This window comes from Schistocerca gregaria, chromosome X (assembly GCF_023897955.1).
Source record: "Schistocerca gregaria isolate iqSchGreg1 chromosome X, iqSchGreg1.2, whole genome shotgun sequence".
Lineage (NCBI taxonomy): Eukaryota > Metazoa > Arthropoda > Insecta > Orthoptera > Acrididae > Schistocerca > Schistocerca gregaria.
The window spans coordinates 695,144,323-695,159,176 of NC_064931.1; the positions used below are offsets into that span (position 1 = coordinate 695,144,323).

Consider the following 14,854-nt stretch of genomic DNA (forward strand, 5'->3'; position numbering starts at 1 on the left):
AAGAATTCAATCACACAACGCTGTCTCAAACGAACATCGATGTCGGCCATCTTACAAACTTCTGCTGTGCTGCCACCTGTTGACACAGAAAGTTACTACTGCAGTGGATTGCAGAAGAAGGTTTGAGGAATGGCGCCAAATTCAAATTTTTCACTTAACTTAATTTTTTTAAGTAGAAAAAAATGGGAGGCATTACTTTTTGACCGACCCTCGTATCTACGAAACTTCCTGGTAGATTAAAACTGTGTGCCGGACCGTTCCGGCACACAGTTTTAACCTGCTAGGAAGTTTCATATCAGCGCACACTCCGCTGCAGAGTGAAAAGCTCATTCTGTAACTATTTACGAGTTGTAACATATTTTATTATTGTCCTATGTTGCTCCGGGGCTACGCCCCACACAGACATAATTATCTGCTTTGCTGATAACATTCTAGAGTATCAAAACTGACCCCGGTGCACTGAGAACTATTTTAGTTTATGCCTATCTTACTTTCATCTTATATGTACGATAATTAAGCCGTCAAACGTGACTTACTGCCCCAGCGAGGCATTGCTTGTGTGTGTCCGCATCCGCAGATAAACACCCAGCTCTCATAAAAAAGTCTATTGTCTCATATTTGTATTGTTTTTCGTTCGTGCTCAAGTTTTTGTAATTCCGGTTAAAGTCCCTCCTGCCTTTCTCATAGAGCTTAAAAGCCTTTTCATTTCAGATTCCTCTAACAAAATTACGTTACGTAAATAAGGTTTGCGCATGTTAAATGCAGCCAGTTCTTGGTTTACCTCGCTAGCTAAAAATATACTGAGTATGCGGTGGTATCTTTTCTGAGCAATGAATACTATTTGCTTAGGTACCTTATTTCCATTCATTTAACCTTTAATTGTTAATATGGTGTCCGACAGAGCCCCAGCACATTTAGTTTAGTTAAATTTATATGATCAAAGTTCGCAACACTGCCGGCCGTCTAACAATCGTTTCTCACATCTGTTTATTTCCGGTCATCAGTTTTTCATTCTTGTGGCGCTCATTGTTATTAGCGTTTGACAGTTAGTTAGTGGCTGGGAAGTTCGTACACCCCCCCCCACCCCCCCACCCCCCATTAACACTTTCGTTAGAAGATAGTGCCGAGCAAGTAGGAGTAAATTCAAATACTCATGCTTAAAATGGCAAGGAAGGATTTTCTTTGGGAAACTGGATTCGGCTTGGTGCAAGACCAGTAAAGAAGAGAGCAATATCGGATTGCTTTGGCAGAGAAAATAGCCAAAGGCAGCAAAAATGAGTGGATCAATATCTGCTGTTAATGACAAACCAGCACGTTACCACTTGTGTAAAATAATGTCACGTTAACAAAGGAAGGTTAACGTTGTCTCTCGAGAGAATTTCAGTGGCTGCTTCCGGTATTTGTACGATGCGAAATAGTCCATTTATTTCTTTATGCAGACGTATTTCGACAAAGTTTCGCCATTGCCAATTTTTCCCCAGAGGAGTACTCAAAGATGAACTGCGATGAGTGAATTGCAATTTGTAATTTATTTCGCTATTTATCATTTAGTGATATAATGCGTACTGCTTTCAATTTTTTTCGGATATAACCAACACTTTCATTCAATAAATACTGTTAATCTTACGATTTTTTAATAACGCGTCTCGTCTGCAACATTAGTCCCCATTATGAACGTGAAATTTGCTTTCTGGCTCAAAATTACGAATACAATGCGTGTTTCAAATGGAGATTCACTGCAAAATATGATGTGCTCCTCACATAGATTAGCATTGTTGTTTGAAATTTTAGTTTTATGCAGGCCAAAGGCGTAGTTCTAATTGAATTCATAGTAAGCATGTTTCCCTCCATTTTAACACTGTTTTGCTATCTGATACTTCACCAGTTTCTTAAAATTACAGAAAAATCTCAAAAACAACAGTAAGTGGACCAAATATAAAAATAAATTACACGATTGTTTAGTATACTCTTACAACAGTGGTGTTGTTTCTGTTATTTTTTGGCTTTCACCGCGTTCTTCGATTTTAAGCACGATCTTTCGACTACTGACCTCGTCGGAAATATTAAAAATGAAAAGAACGTGGCACATAACTAAGCTCACCGATATGGGAAGTCGCTTGGCCTGTGTATCGTGATACAGCCTTGCCGGCAGGCTGGCGCTTTGGCTTCATCATCTTAGCTCTTGCTTGTTACTACCAGCAGAGGCCAGTGCATTCATCAGCAGACGGCCTAACGCTTTAGTCTAGGCACGTGGCCGTTGGTTTACAGGTGAGTTGCCATGAGATGACCACCTGGAACATGAATCGTGTTCTGATAGAAGAATGTAAGCCGTCTGTAAATAAGGTCAACCAAAATCAAATCGTGGCTGGTTGCCGTATGTCCTCTTCTGCTATGCTCAAGCTTGTAATGAAAGGGAATGTCCGATTTCTCCGGCTGTGTCGAACATTTTCCTAAATTATTGTCGTACTTTCTTTCTCTCTATTTTTGAAGTGGTTCAAATGGCTCTGAGCACTAGGTCATAAGTCCCCTAGAACTTAGAACTACTTAAACCTAACTAACCTAAGGACATCACACACACCCATGCCCGAGGCAGGATTCGAACCTGCGACCGTAGCAGTCCCGCGGTTCCGGACTGCAGCGCCAGAACCGCACGGCCACCGCGGCCGGCTCTCTCTATTTTTCTTGGCGATTCCATTCCTGTTCATTCGTCTCGCTGCCAGGCAAATGAATCTACAAAACTGCGGGAATTCGTTGTCGCTAATGTTTTGGCTGCAAACTGTCCAGCCACATTCTGAGCGAGTCGGATAGACCGACAGTAAGTCGCTCCCTTCGACCTTATACAGCGTGGACAAAATAAAACTGGCCCGCAAAATGTTGCGTGCACCGTAATATAAGCAAATCAGCTTACCTCATCAGCGTCTGGCGCAGATGATATACGTTGGGTTGCATGCAATATTGTGCGGGCCAATTTTATTTTCCAAATCCTGCATCCCGGTTGGGCGAACCAATTGCTCATGCGTATACAATGATTTGCCACGTACTCATGCCCAATTGGCTCACTCTGTCGGTGTATAAAGTGCGCACGAGCGCTTTGCCTTGTCTTTCCTGCTCGCTCCGAAGACGGCTAAGCGGATTACAGTTTGGTAACAGCTGGGTTCCCACGATTTTATAGATCATGTGCAGTAAGTTTTACATATGTGTCTAAGTCATTTCACTTTGCACAGGCATCTAACGCTACCGCTTGTCAGTAGCATTTAACTAATCTCGTGTTTCAGCCTGGCGAAGGCGGCTATTCGGGTTGTTAACCTTCTATTTGCTTAGAGCTGACGGTACTGTCCGTCTAAGAGTATAAATTCTGTTGTTCAACTCCTCACAAAGTTGTGCCACATCTGTGGAAACTTGGGAGCTATTTCTCAGGACTGATTATTGGTTAAATCTTTGTTTACAGTTTTTTACGATTATTGTTGATGTGTCTTTAAAATTACATTTTGAGTGCCGCAAGTCATTACTAATAGTCAGCTTTCATACTAAAAAGATAATCACTTATGGTCTCAGTCTGTAACAAATGGCAAGTGAAGGTCGAGTCATCTCCTCTGCTCAGCGATGAAGTCATAAATCTACTTGTTGCTGACTTGCCCAGTGAGTGCCATGTTAGCTACTGAAATAAACACCAAGTTACCGTAAGTTAGTAACCTCTTAAAGTGACAATCGAAATGAAATGGTGACATTTTCTTGGTAGGGCTGTGTTCATTGAATGCTGAATAAGAATGAGTTTGATGGGCCTCAGACTTGCTGACATCGTAGTGGTCGTGGGGTATTAACATGTCCGTCAACTACGGACTCAAATAAAGAACTGCGCATCAGTCGGTAGAAGCCATACATGACACAAGCTAAGCGGGTAAATGAAGTAGGTCATGTGGCTGTAAAGGGAATATGAAGAATGTGTACATTGTGTAGCACAGTGAGTACGAGGTGAACGAACAAGACCTGTAATGTTGGACTTTTCTTTTTTGCAGAGTGTCACAGAAACCGAGCAGTCATTGGTTTACCATGGGTCGACAGTAAAACCACTTACAATAAAAATACTAAAAACCATTTTTTCTTAGAAAATATTTGTACTTACGTAAATTTTACATTTTTTCGATCGCGCCTATGATGAGAAAACAATAATATAATAATTCTAACAGAAAGTTTATTTCTGGGAAGTAAAGGGTTAACGGTCCGCCCCCGGTAGCTGAGTGGCCAGCGCGACAGAATGTCAATCCTAAGGGCCCGGGTCCGATTCCCGGCTGGGTAGGAGATTTCTCCGCTCAGGCACTGGGTGTTGTGTTGTCCTAATCATCATCCTTTCATCCCCATCGACGCGCAAGTCGCCGAAGTGGCGTCAAATCGAAAGACCTGCACCCGGCGGACGGTCTACCCTAGTCACACCACGTTTACGTTTTTAAGGGTTAACTCACAGACCATCCGGTAGAATTGTGTATTCGTGCGGCCGTACAGGAGCTGCAAGTGGCAGCCAAGGCTTCGGGCGTGAACTGTGTATCTCATTTTTGACTGATTAACGACTGTGATCTCGATCGCCGACGCTGAAGCGTGGCGAGGGGGACGATTTTTGTCGGCTGAGGCCTTGTGGCGTTCACTTCCCACTACTTGCCTCTAGTACTTGGTAGGCTACTTCACTGGAAAAGGTACCAGTCGCCCTACTGGTCATCGTAGAACGCTGTAGGTGGTGTAGAACTGATATGAGACCCTACAACGTCGCGGTGGAGTGGTGAGTAAGTGCCAGTCGGTTGTAAGGAATCAGTGCAGTAAGATGGGCTGACGCGACAGAATGGCAAAAGGGGCGTGCCCGCAACCATATCGTGTATCGAGCTGGCCGATTAATTGGTGTCTGTCTAACGTATCTGCAAAGAATCACTAACCACTCACATTACTTAAGCACAGTGACTGTAGAAAGATCTTAACCGACAGTGAATGAAGACGAGTGAGACGCCTCATTGATAAAAATCGGTTTTATAATTGACAAGAATTTCTGCTGTCAGTGAATACTGATCTATCTCGACCAGTTTCCCTGCAAACATTGCGGAGGTAACAGCACGCAGTGGGCATTTGGAGTCGGATACCTCGCAAAATGCCATTGCTCACGGCATCACATAAAGCTGCACATCTTCAGTGGTACAAACAACACAAACAGAGGACCGTAGATGAGTGGAGACGTTCTTCTTTTCAGATGGTGTAAGTCCTCGAGTGCACTGACAGCAAATGAGGCGTAATGTGTGGAGTCTCTCTGTGACGTTATGTGCATGTTTTTCGTACAGCGACTTAGATCAACTCTTTCAGGTTACCACGAACATCAAGCGGGATGTTCCTTCTTGTATGTCTTCATGAGTGTGCTGTCGACACTCCCCTCTTCCAATATGACAACAGCCCTATTCACTGTGCTGCACGCATATGTACTTGATCTGACAAAAACTCAGGCGCATTATAGGACCTTCACTGTCTCCGTAAATCATATGATTAAACGACATAGAAAATTTCTGGACTATATTAAACAGTGGGTGATACGTAGCAATCAATATCACAGTCATTTTCGTAGTTCTACAGAATCTAATCATCTATGAGGGGCTTCTGGTGGATACGGAATATGGCTCTGAGCACTATGCGACTTAACATCTGTGGTCATCAGTCGCCTAGAACTTAGAACTAATTAAACCTAACTAACCTAAGGACATCACACACATCTATGCCCGAGGCAGGATTCGAACCTGCGACCGTAGCAGTCACGCGGTTCCGGACTGAGTGCCTAGAACCGCGAGACCACCGCGGTCGGCCGATACGGAATACCTGAAAAAAATTGTGGGGTCTCTGCAGAGGACTTACAGAATGACTCTAGCAAGCCTTTCAAAGACCACAGGCTCTGTACGGATAAGAAAAGCTAAGCTTCAGCTGCGTGGCTCTGAAGACAGAATTTGGGGTGGGGGGAGGCAGTTGACGGTGGACTGACTGGAGCACCATTACACAAAAACGTTCGGTCTTATACATCCGTTTTCTCGTCTACAACTTCTACACCACCTGCAAGACAGTAGTCCGTCCCACAGTTCCTGAATGATTTTCAGAATGGTTTCAAATGGTTCAAATGGCTCTGAGCATTATGCGACTTAACATCTATGGTCATCAGTCCCCTAGAACTTAGAACTACTTAAACCTAACTAACCTAAGGACATCACACAACACCCAGCCATCACGAGGCAGAGAAAATCCCTGACCCCGCGGGGAATCGAACCCGGGAACCCGGGCGTGGGAAGCGAGAACGTTACCGCACGACCACAAGATGCGGGCTCAGAATGGTTTAAGGGATACTCTGCAGACATGACGGTATTTATGTTTGTCGCAAGTGCATCTGACGAAACTCCTATTGAGCACATAAGTGACACCATAGAACGAGATGGATGTGCTTCGTACCCAGCTCCGACCAATCTTGGCGAGATGTGGGTAGTGGTCGAGTGGTCGTAGGATATGCTGGCTCTCCGTCCCTGTCAGTGTCTCGCATATTCAGTGCCACCGTCACCGAGAAGAAAGGGTGCCTGACTTGACAGGTTTCCGCAAAACAGTTGCTCTCGAGTCTATTTTTGGGATGTATGGACATATCAACAACTTCGATGATTAAAGTATCTCTCATTTATTTCATGCCGGCCTGTGTGGCCGAGCGGTTCTAGGCGCTACAGTCTGGAACCGCGCGACCGCTACGGTCGCAGGTTCGAATCCTGAGTCGAGCATGGATGTGTGTGATTTCCTTAGGTTAGGTTTAAGTAGTTCTAAGTCTATGGGACTGATAACCTCAGATGTTAAGTCCCGTAGTGCCTAGAGCCATTTGAACCGTTTGAAATTTGCCTAGAAATCCTGGTTAGGTTTAAGTAGTTCTAAGTTCCATAGAGCTCAGAGCCATTTGACTCATTTGTTTCATCTTCGACTATTTGGGGGTCCTCAGTAGGGAAATTGTCCCTTTACTGCGTTATGAGAGCCGTGCAGGTTTAGTCTGGTGGTGGTTGGACCATCCAGACTCGCATCATTTTCTGTCAAAATTGTCTCCTTCAGCCAGCAATCCCCAGTTTGGAGACTCGAAGCACTCCCCATTTATTGACTCTTGCCTGCAACACCCCAGCTTGGGTACATTGGCCGAGAGATACTCAGCTTTTGCCTTGGACGATGTGGAAGTTGTGCCTTGCCGTCAATGTTTATTAATATAAGCGTTCAAATTTTTATTGTAAGAGGCGCACGGCTGTCCAATTTTATTAGTGTAACAAGCATCTCAGACGCTGCGAAAAGAAAGGAAATGTGATTACACAGTAATGTTAAACATCACACACAGGCACAACGCTGGGAAGTCACAACGACCATAGCTTAGAAATGCGGCAAATGTAGCTCTTACCACATGCAGCAGGAAAAGGAGTGTGGGCTAGTGACGGCCACTGCCCTAGAGTAACAGACCTATATGTAACATTGGCCAAAACGTTATCTCGATTCGAGTATTCGATCGTGAGTAGTGGGGCAAACAGAGTTCGAGCCCACTCTGTTTTGTTTCCAAATTAATACAAGATGGCGGATCCAAGACGGCGGCCATAGATGTGACAACATCGCAGTGACGTAATGGTGGGAAGTTCAAATTTTAGTAGGAAAATAGGTCAATTGGCCTACCTCTACTGACCTGACTCCACACCTCTCCCACCCTCTCCCCCTTTCAATCACGACTCCCCTCCTGCCTCCTATATGGAAATTGGTGGGACAAGGACTCAGTCTACGCTGGGCTGCCAGTTAGGACAGATGTAAGTCTTTATCTTGTATGCATTGTTTATTTAAACAATTTGCGACGTAAATACATGTTTTATTCCGAGGAATAACACCACCACCACACTTGAACATGGACACTAAAAAAGGGTCGTAACGAACGTGTGACACCATACATGAGGCACTTTACGCGCTTTTATGGGAAATACCCTTGTCTTTGAGCACGAATGGCTTCATAGGTAACTAAATCCAATTAAATATGTCTCTAAATACAGTTTCAAAAAAAAAAAAAATCACTGCACAGTAGTATCGCTTCAATTTTGCAGTGTCTACCACCACACACTTGGACACAGACTCTGAAAAGAGTGTGACACACTTGTGAAATCTCACTGAGACACTTCACATGCTTTTATGGGAAACAGATCCCGAAACCAATATCAGCTGCAATATATGATTTTACACGCCATAACGTCGATATTTGGGAGTTGAAATAAATATCTCTATATAACTCTAAAAATGGATACTCCCCTCTTTTCGAGGTTTAGGTGCTTGTTTGAAGGCCAGAGAAACAGAAGGAGAAACGTTCCGAGTCCTACAGCTTCTGTGGTAGTCATGACTTTTCTGAAACAGTGAGTAGGCTCAGTTTATGTTTTCTGATGGAGTCAGGGACGTTATTTTTCTCATTTCTCAAGGCACACACTTGTGTCTAAGCACAGACGGGAAAATCAGAACTATTACACAACCAGAGTTTGAAGCACTTTCCTACAGAAGAGAAAAATGACTGGAATTTTCGGTGAAATTTCGATGTCCTACAGCTGCTGATCTGGAGATGTTCTGAAGTCACAGTGGTGGGTGAGGCCTCCCGCCCACCTAAACCAGAGGAGGATGGTTTGCGTGGAATTGTGTCTGAACACTCAAACAAAGAAGATATCACTAGACTCCCAGACATCACAGAATTTTCCCTGTTTTGTTCAAACGAGTCTTAAGAGGCTCCTATGCCCCATACAAAGGATGTCTTGTGACTCGGACATCATGGAACTTCTTGTGAATGGAGCGTTCTGATTGGTTCATACTGAATATACCCACCAAAGTGCTGCTGCTTCCAGTGTGGGACCACTGTCCGCTGTTGTCTGTAGACAGACAAATTGCGAGACTTTCAGCAGAAAAGTTATTTTGTAAGGATCGAAAAAAAAACATACACTAGCCATATTGCACTGACAGTTAAACACTGCAAAAGTGGTCTATAGATCGTGAAACATGGAAACTGTCGCCAAAGACACTTAGTAAATTGCACTGGTCTGCTATTGTCAAGAAAAGCTTGAATTTTTGGGAATGACATCGATCTCCAGCCAGGTTATGTCACCACTTACCATATCGATGTCGTAAAAATAGTCATATTCTACCATACAGAATTATCACATCTATATCCTGCATATAGCTGTCGATCACCAGATAGTTGTACATACACTCCTGGAAATTGAAATAAGAACACCGTGAATTCATTGTCCCAGGAAGGGGAAACTTTATTGACACATTCCTGGGGTCAGATACATCACATGATCACACTGACAGAACCACAGGCACATAGACACAGGCAACAGAACATGCACAATGGCGGCACTAGTACAGTGTATATCCACCTTTCGCAGCAATGCAGGCTGCTATTCTCCCATGGAGACGATCGTAGAGATGCTGGATATAGTCCTGTGGCACGGCTTGCCATGCCATTTCCACCTGGCGCCTCTGTTGGACCAGCGTTCGTGCTGGACGTCCAGACCGCGTGAGACGACGCTTCATCCAGTCCCAAACATGCTCAATGGGGGACACATCCGGAGATCTTGCTGGCCAGGGTAGTTGAGTTACACCTTCTAGAGCACGTTGGGTGGCACGGGATCATGCGGACGTGCATTGTCCTGTTGGAACAGCAAGTTCCCTTGCCGGTCTAGGAATGGTAGAACGATGGGTTCGATGACGCTTTGGATGTACCGTGCACTATTCAGTGTCCCCTCGACGATCACCAGAGGTGTACGGCCAGTGTAGGAGATCGCTCCCCACACCATGATGCCGGGTGTTGGCCCTATGTGCCTCGGTCGTACGCAGTCCTTATTGTGGCGCACACCTGCACGGCACCAAACACGCATACGACCATCATTGACACCAAGGCAGAAGCGACTCTCATCGCTGAATACGACACATCTCCATTCGTCCCTCCATTCACGCCTGTCGCGACACCACTGGAGGCGGGCTGCACGATGTTGGGGCGTGAGCGGAAGACGGCCTAACGGTGTGCGGGACCGTAGCCCAGCTTCATGGAGACGGTTGCGAATGGTCCTCGCCGATACCCCAGGAGCAACAGTGCCCCTAATTTGCTGGGAAGTGGCGGTGCGGTCCCCTACGGCACTGCGTAGGATCCTACGGTCTTGGCGTGTATCTGTGCGCCGCTGCGGTCCGGTCCCAGGTCGACGGGCACGTGCACCTTCCGCCGACCACTGGCGACAACATCGATGTACTGTGGAGACCTCACGCCCCACGTGTTGAGCAATTCGGCGGTACGTCCACCCGGCCTCCCGCATGCCCACTATACGCCCTCGTTCAAAGTCCGTCAATTGCACATACGGTTCACGTCCACGCTGTCGCGGCATGCTACCAGTGTTAAAGACTGCGATGGAGCTCCGTATGCCACGGCAAACTGGCTGACACTGACGGCAGCGGTGCACAAATGCTGCGCAGCTAGCGCCATTAGACGGCCAACACCGCGGTTCCCGGTGTGTCCGCTGTGCCGTGCGTGTGATCATTGCTTGTACAGCCCTCTCGCAGTGTCCGGAGCAAGTATGGTGGGTCTGACACACCGGTGTCAATGTGTTCTTTTTTCCATTTCCAGGAGTGTATATAGCACCAAAAAAACATGCACATGCACCATATATAGTCGTCACACCACTAGATATTTCCCACGTGGTCCGTCAGTCATTCATCGCAGCCAACGGCCACGAGTTAACCACCCCCACACGCACTAGCCTGATATGCGATCAGAGCGCCGTCAGCGGATCGTGGTCATTCTCCGAACTGTTGTACAAATGCTTGGCTTGTTCCCCCCTTCCTCAGCACGAAAGGTGTTACTGTTTCTGGCCTTGACCTGCTTGCTTGCTTCCTTGATGCCATGCTTTCTACAGCCATCTCCAGACTTTTGGATTACAAGAACATACGTATTCGTGATGACTGGGTGTTGTGTGATGTCCTTAGGTTAGTTAGGTTTAAGTAGTTCTAAGTTCTAGGGGACTGCTGACCATAGATGTTAAGTCCCATAGTGCTCAGAGCCATTTTGAACATACGTATTTTCACATGGTCTGAATATCATACCATTTACACGATAGAACTCGATATCAACCATATAGCAGTATGCTACCGACCGCTTGCACAGTGTAGTTCCGAAAATAAAGAGTGGAAATTGTAACTCTAGAGACCCGAAACTTTACCGAGGTGTAGAGAGGTGGAATGTGCTACAAACCACTGAATAACTAGAAACCTATCTTGCCCGCAAATATCTTTACATGAAAACTGGAAAAAAATAGAGGAAACTGATAGTTCCACTCGTATTTTTTATCGAATACCTGTGTCAATGATATAACGTATTCCAGATCATCCTGCTACTTTACAAAGCCAGCTAAGGTGTTTTTCATGTCTGGAGAGCCAGCAAACGTGTCTTCCACTGTCTTTCACCGTCTAGATGCACACATTACACACCATAATCGATATTCTCTCGACCAAATAAAGACGTTAAATGTGGAAAAGCAGTCAACTGGACAATTTACATGGGAAGGAATAATTGTCCAGCACAAACACACACCCACACTGAATCTTCTCAGATTTCCACAGGGGACACATGCGATCACCAAGGCTGCCTAACACGTACTGAGTATTAGTTTGCTATTTATACACCTAGAGGGCTGCACGGTTAGGTAGCCACATTCTTGTACCCCAGCTGGCCTCTCCAAGTCAGATAGCTCCTGCTGTATGCCGGAAATGCAGTCGTTCTGGCCCAGCCCACCACCGCCACGCCCTCCCCACAACCCAAGTAGAATTGTCGTAGGAAACCAGACACATATATTTTATCGCTGTACTTACAATTAAATACTACAAATGCAATCTTAATCTGGTGATCTTCAACACTGAGTGAAGTATCGGTAAAAACCGCTCCTGATGACTATGCCTCTAAAAATATTAAAATCTGAACCATTGCTATGACTGGACGTAATTTTCTACATAAAATCTTTCACCCCGCCATTTTCTTTGGACATGTCAGAACACAAGCCACCGTAGACATACTTTATAAGCCTACTGATCACAGCAAATCTATCACACATCCCCAACTAAATAAATACTTTGCCAAAAACTGCATGCTAGTGATACCAAACAACATTTAGCAAAAATCCGCAATGGATTGACATGTCTCATTTGATTTCCTTGCGAGTGGTGCCAGTGTGTCTGAGGAAGAGAGACGCAATCGTCTTACAAGCCACCAGATGTTAAAAACACGATCGCAATGGCTATATTATTGTCACAAACTGTCTTGGTCCTACCGGCGCACACAAGTGTCGATAATGATATCCATGTTAAAAACTATACGAGCTTTATGAATACAGATACTGCATTGCCTGCGAATGAAGAGCTTTTCTACACAAATACTGCGACATTGAATATAGACGGTGATTGCCAGGGTGTTTATTAACAGAGAGAAAGAGCGGATACAAGTTTCTGACGGAAAGCTCATAATAAAATCACCGAATTTAGAAAGTGATTCGGCTAAGGAACATGGTATTAAGCCGCTATATGCAACTCCCTCCTGCGTCGATAGATATTTCTCCAGCATTTGTAATGCATTCTATCTCGATGCTATGTCAGAGATTCTGTGATATATCCACTGGGTTATAGGCGAGGGAGGAAGATGGTTGACTGAGAATGATCATGTACAGTAGATGGTGTGCTATGTGATGAATCGCTATGTGATGACTGGAATAGGACGTTTAGCGTGGTTTACAACCAAATGTAGAGTAATATATCAGATCACAAGGCCAGGTGTGAACCCAAAGTTTCGGCAACCACCTTACAGGTTTTTATAATGTCCTTAGCTAAAGAATGTTATGTTACCAGCTGTGGGACTAGAAATATACAAGTACAGAATAGATTACATGTTTGTCCCTGTGCGTGATTGATTAGATGTTTTAAACCCTAACAAACAGTATTTACAATGTGCTCTATTCTCTCCACCAATCACAACCATGTGGTGTCAGCTGAGAAACAGTTGCTGTATGGTAACATTCTATAGTATGTCTACTGAAGTAATAGTGATGCATGCGAGTTAATTGTTGTCTTTGATGCTTTCCTGGAAAAAAGAGAACCATTTGCCTCTAAATTGACTTGCATCTGCCTTAAAGGATGACAGAAAGTGCATGGAATGTTCGGTTTAGATGGAGTTTTAACGATTTATGATTTAATAGTAGAATGATGATGCATTCTAGTGAGAGAGAGGGAGATGTTGCTACAGGTTATTTAAACATTTTTTCCTTGTTCTGTTGGGATGTATTAGTTGAGTGTCGCATAACCCGTACTCGTGTTGTATACAACTGCATGTTCTGTGTGTGACTTAGAGCACAATCTAGCTATAATCGTTAACAGCAAACTTCTCCATACCACAGTCATCAGAGGACCTCCAACTCATGTGTGATGATGATGAAACACGTCCATACTGTTTTGGCACCCTCCTCTAGATGAACTCTATTCCCCTGCTGCATCTTGGGGCATAAAATCAAGTCTTCATGTTCATAACTACGATGATTCTAAGATAGTGACAGGTGTTTGTAAGGCACTACAATCCCCAAGTATTTGTTACCAGCCAAACCCGATTTTAGGATTAACTAGTTTCGCCCATGTCAAACTCATTCCTTCTATTACCCATAGGATAAAACAGTTTAGCCTAGGTAGAATCAGTTTATCCTAGTCTGAAGTTACATGCTTTAGGATAAACTGGTACACCCTAGTTTGAACTAATTTTGGCTATTCGGAACGCATGTCGCTGCCTGTACGAATAGGGAATCTCTCGCTCGCCTCTCGTGACTCTCAACCACTCTTCGCTCGCAATGTTCTTTGTTTTGAACGATATTTTGCATCGACTAGTGTGCATGTCAAGGTGCTGGTTGCATTTAAAAGATTTTATTATAATCCTAGTATAATTATTGTGAGGCGTTACATCATGGATGCGGCTTCGTGTAGTAGACACGCCAATCAAAAGCTGTGGAGAGAAAAGTTCCTGGAGAAAATTTTGCATACTGAAAACAAAAAGGCTTCTCATTATAATGTGTTATCAGTAGACGAATATACGGCTTTGATTAAACAAAAAGAAGATGTGGAACGTTACAAAAAAGAAGATCGAAACGATTCGCTGTTTTGAACATTGGTGATGTGAAAAAACTCATTGCACGGTGTGAAGGGAATATAAAATACTTTGTTCCAGCCGGTCAATTTTGTGATGTGATTGACGCATCTCATGTAGCTGTGGGTCATGGTGGTCACGATAGGATGTTGGTCGAAACATCAAAAAAGTATGCCAATATCACAAAGGGAATGATATGCCTCTATTTATCAATGTGTGCTGTTTGTCAACAAAAGAAGACAAAAAAGAAAAGAGGGATAGATTCAAAGCCAATTCTGTATTCGGAAATGAATAGCACATGCCAAATCGATTAGATTGATTTCCAAACATAACCAGATGGGAATTTAAAATTCATTCTAGTTTACCAAGACCATCTCACAAAATTTGGTCTCCTTCGTGAGTTAACATCAAAGAGGGCTGAAGAAGTCGCTCATCATTTGAATGACACTGTAGGGGCGCCGTGCTTTCATCAATCTGATAAAAACCAAAACTAAACTCCTCCCGCACAGGCCATGAAGGCCCAACGGTACATACCGGCCGCCGTGCCATCCTCATCTCAGAGGCGTCACTGGATGCGGATACGGAGGGGCATATGGTCAGCACACCGCTCTTCCGGCCGTATGTCAGTTTCCGAGACCGGAG

The 14,854-nt window shown here is 44.5% G+C and overlaps 1 protein-coding gene across 1 annotated transcript in view; it reads left to right on the plus strand.

The window, feature by feature from the left end:
- The window catches only part of LOC126298483 (sodium-dependent transporter bedraggled), a 673,679-nt gene that overhangs the window by 447,435 nt on the left and 211,390 nt on the right, over positions 1-14,854 (plus strand). The window lies entirely within an intron of this gene.